Source organism: Salmo trutta, unplaced genomic scaffold (assembly GCF_901001165.1).
Source record: "Salmo trutta unplaced genomic scaffold, fSalTru1.1, whole genome shotgun sequence".
Taxonomy (NCBI): Eukaryota; Metazoa; Chordata; class Actinopteri; order Salmoniformes; family Salmonidae; genus Salmo; species Salmo trutta.
The window spans coordinates 7,501-12,468 of NW_021823399.1; the positions used below are offsets into that span (position 1 = coordinate 7,501).

Sequence of the window (4,968 nt, forward strand, 5' to 3'; positions counted from 1 at the left end):
GATGCTTTATCTTGTGCTCTCTTCTCCAGATAGATCATTAGGTTTCCCATATGGACTCTTGAGTGTAGGAGTGTGTGTGTGTATAACTCACATGTAATCAGGTCTGAAGTGATGGAGAAGGGCACAGAATGCCAGGCCGTTCCTCCAGGATGTGGTGAAGTTGGTAATCTTGACTCCGCGGTAATTCTTTGTGACCTCACGGCACCAGGCCAGAAGGGATTGGCTAGCGTTGGGCTTCCCACCAAGCACTGGGCTCGGGATAGGACTGGGCTGTAGAGAGAGGGAGAACAATAGCAGGAAGAGGGAGTCATAGTTAGCATTTTGTTCTTCACTTTTGACATTGATTTATAGTGTGTCCTAATTCTTATACGACATTGAATTGTTTCTTTCATGCCAACAATGTTCAACAACAAAGTTCACAATGTGCCATTTATCTTATCCAATTAGTTTTTTTAATTAGGGGGCTGGATGGGCACACACACACACACACACACACACACACACACACACACACACACACACACACACACACACACACACACACACACACACACACACACAGAGTAATGAGGGGTCAGACTCAAAGCTGCGTATGAGCGTGGATAATGTAAACATATTATTAATTAGCTCCGCCCTTTGAAGTCTTATCGGAACTCGGCTTAACCAATGGGAGGGTCCCGTAGCCCAGATGCCAAATCCCAACAAATCCACTCCCATCTGTCTGTCTCACCAGAACCAATGGAGCTCTAACTTGTCTAACTTGTTATGAATGGCTGGGGTGGGGTTGTTATATCAGTCATGTTCATTTGGCTCTGAGTATTCACCCAAACAAAACACGGACACAAATGACACTGGTATATAATCAGTGTTCACTAACCCTGGTCCTGGGGAGATACAGGGCAGTGCAGGCTTTTGCTCTCGCCTAGCACTAAGACACTAGAGTCGATAGAACCTTGATCAGATGAAGCTGGTATCTTCTGATGCAACATGTTTTCCTACTAAACCAGAGTCAGATTGACTCATGGATTTCATTTTTATGTCTTTGTGTGCAGTTTGAAGGAAGTTGAATGTCGTTTCTGGAGCCATTGCTAACTAACATTAGCGGAATGACTGGAAGTCTACAGGAACAGCTAGCATGCTGGCACTATCCCTTTAAGTTCCTAGTGAGAGGTCTATCTATGGTGGCTGACAGTGGTAGCAGTCCATCTGGACAGAAACAGGCCTTCATATGACTGCAGTGGCTGAACGACCCCCTCTATTGGCCAGCCTGGGATATTGCTGGAGCGAGAGAGATGTGGAGGAAGAGAGAGAGAGAGAGAGAGAGAGAGAGAGAGAGAGAGAGAGAGAGAGAGAGAGAGAGAGAGAGAGAGAGAGAAAGGGGTGGAGGACGAGATGGAGGAGAAAGGGAAGAGGGGGAGGGGATTTGAGATGACTGACAAGGGAGAAGTTAGGTGATTATGAGAGCTCGGTATAAACAGACACAAAGAAGGCCTCAGGCCGCGAGAGGGAGAGAGGAAGGAAGGGGGAGGGAGAGAGAGATGGAGAGCGGGAGAGAGAGAGAGAAACACACTAAATGAGAACTAAACGTCTCCTAAATTAAAAACTTCTTAGGGCTAGGCCCCTTTTTCACAATTTCCACCTGAATGACATGCCCAAAGGATATGCTTCGGGCATGTCAGGATATGCATATAATTGGTACCATTGGAAAGAAAACACTTTGAAGTTTGTAGAAATGTTAAAATAATGCAGGCGACTATAACGCAATAGATATGGTAGGAGAAAATCCAAAGAAAAACCAAACAGATTTTTTTTTTTTGAGAGACCATGTCCTTACAATGGCAAGTATAAGTGCATACTCAATTCTAGCTCCCAGGGTGCAATTCCTATGGCTTCCACAGGGTGTCAGCAGTCTATGTTCAAGGTTGCAGGCTTGTAACTTCCAAAACGAATAAGAAATATCAGTTTTAGTACAGGGACACAGTCTTGGAAATTCGTGTTTGCGCACGTCATGAAGACAAGACACCTGCTAAATTCTTTCCGTAAGAAACGTTATAGTTTGATTACATTTTAGGGTATCTGAGGAGTAAATAGAAACATATTTTGACTCGTTGAAACAAAGTTTAGGGGAAGATTTTCAGATTCCTTTCTCTGTATGTTGAACGAGTGGATTACTCAAATCGATGGCGCCAACTAAACTGACTTTTTGGGATATAAAGAAGGATTTTATCTAACAAAACGACACTACATGTTATAGCTGTGAGCCTTTGGATGACAAATCAGAGGAAGATTTTCAAAAAGGAAGTGAATATTTAATCGCTATTTGTGTATTTATGAAACCTGTGCTGGTGGAAAAATATTTTGATGTGGGGCACCGTCCTCAAACAATCGCATGGCATGTTTTCGCTGATATAGCTACTGTAAATCGGACAGTGCAGTTAGATTAACAATAATTGAAGCTTTCAACCGATATAATACACTTGTATGTACCTAAATGTTTAATATCCAATATCCCCTGGCCAGAGGGTTAGGGGGTTCTTCAGCATGGCCAGAGGGTTAGGGGGTTCTCCAGTGTTTTCTGTGTAATGCACCTGTGTAATGATTATGCTGTTTAATCAGCTTCTTGATATGCCACACCTGTCAGGTGGATGGATTATCTTGGCAAAGGAGATATGCTCACTAACAGGGATGTAAACAAATCAGTGTACAAATTTTGAGAGAAATAAGCTTTTTGTGCGTATTAAACATGTCTGGGATCTTTTATTTCAGCTCATGAAACATGATACCAACACCTTACATGTTGTGTTTATATTTTAGTTCAGTTTACATTTTGTCTTTGAACACTGGGAAAGGATTGAAGGCATTCAGTTGTAAGTGTCAAAGGCTATTATTGACAATTACATAAAGTTGATGCAAAGAGTCAATACTTGCAGTGTTGACCCTTCTTTTTCAAGACCTCTGCAATCCGCCCTGGCATGCTGTCAATTAACTTCTGGGCCACATCCTGACTGATGGCAGCCCATTCTTGCATAACCAATGCTTGGAGTTTGTCAGAATTTGTGGGTTTTTGTTTGTCTACCCGCCTCTTGAGGATTGACCACAAGTTCTCAATGGGATTAAGGTCTGGGGAGTTTCCTGGCAATGGACCCAAAATATCGATGTTTTGTTCCCTGAGCCACTTAGTTATCACTTTTGCCTTATGGCAAGGTGCTCCATCATGCTGGAAAAGGCATTGTTCGTCACCAAACTGTTCCTGGATGGTTGGGAGAAGTTGCTCTCGGAGGATGTGTTGGTACCATTCTTTATTCATGGCTGTATTCTTAGGTAAAATTGTGAGTGAGCCCACTCCCTTGGCTGAGAAGCAACCCCACACATGAATGGTCTCAGGATGCTTTACTGTTGGCATGACACAGGACTGATGGTAGCGCTCACCTTGTCTTCTCCGGACAAGCTTTTTCCGGATGCCCCAAACAATCGAAAAGAGGATTCATCAGAGAAAATGACTTTACCCCAGTCCTCAGCAGTCCAATCCCTGTACCTTTTGCAGAATATCAGTCTGTCCCTGATGTGTTTCTTGGAGAGAAGTGGCTTCTTTGCTGCCCTTCTTGGCACCAGGCCATCCTCCAAAAGTCTTCGCCTCACTGTGCGTGCAGATGCACTCACACCTGCCTGCTGCCATTCCTGAGCAAGCTCTGTACTGGTGGTGCCCCGATCCCACAACTGAATCAACTTTAGGAGACGGTCCTGGCGCTTGCTGGACTTTCTTGGGCGCCCTGAAGCCTTCTTCACAACAATTGAACCGCTCTCCTTGAAGTTCTTGATGATCCGATAAATGGTTGATTTAGGTGCAATCTTACTGGCAGCAATATCCTTGCCTGGGAAGCCCTTTTGTGCAAAGTAATGATGACGGCACATGTTTCCTTGCAGGTAACCATGGTTGACAGAGGAAGAACAATGATTCCAAGCACCACCCTCCTTTTGAAGCTTCCAGTCTGTTATTCGAACTCAATCAGCATGACAGAGTGATCTCCAGCCTTGTCCTCGTCAACACTCACACCTGTGTTAACGAGAGAATCACTGACATGTCAGCTGGTCCTTTTGTGGCAGGGCTGAAATGCAGTGGAAATGTTTTTTGGGGGGGATTCAGTTAATTTGCATGGCACAGAGGGACTTTGCAATTAATTGCAATTCATCTGATCACTCTTCATAACATTCTGGAGTATATGCAAATTGCCATCACACAAACTGAGGCAGCAGACTTTGTGAAAATAAAAATTTGTGTCATTCTCAAAACTTTTGGCCACGACTGTACTGTATTATAAACAGGGTGGTTTGAGCCCTGAATGCTGATTAGCTGACAGCAATGGTATATCAGACCGTATTACCACAGGTATGACAAAACATTTATTTGTACTGCTCCAATTACATTGGTAATCCGTTTATAATAACAATAAGGCACCTCTGGGGTTTGTGATATATGGCCAATATACCACGGATAAGGGCTGTATCGTACAAAAGAACAGCCCTTAGCCGTGGTATATCGGCCATATACCACACCCCCCTCGGGCCTTATTGCTTAATTCTAGTCAAGATTCATCCCATACAACTACTGCTATTCACACCTTTTCTATTCCTATATTGTCCATACTGTCTATACACACCATTCACATACACAATATATACAAAAGTATGTGGACACCCCTTCAAATGAGTGGATTTGGCTATTTCAGCCACACCCGTTGCTGACAGGTGTATGAAATAGAGCACACAGCCATGCAATCTCCATAGACAAACATTAGCAGTAGAATGGCCTTACTGACGAGCTCAGTGACTTTCAACGTGGCACCGTCATAGGATGCCACCTTTCCAACATGTCATTTCGTCAAATTTCTGCCCTGCTATAACTGCCCCGACTGTAAGTGCTGTTATTATGAAGTGGAAATGTCTCGGAGAAACAACGGCTCAATAGCA

The 4,968-nt window shown here is 43.7% G+C and overlaps 1 long non-coding RNA gene across 1 annotated transcript in view; it reads right to left on the reverse strand.

Annotated features, from left to right (window-relative positions):
- LOC115190612 (uncharacterized) overlaps positions 1–282 on the reverse strand; it is a 600-nt gene extending 318 nt beyond the window's left edge. The window contains exon 1 of the long non-coding RNA XR_003877375.1: positions 92–282. This is a non-coding gene — a long non-coding RNA (uncharacterized LOC115190612). The remainder of the gene's footprint in view (positions 1–91) is intronic.
- Between the last annotated feature and the right edge of the window lie 4,686 nt (positions 283–4,968).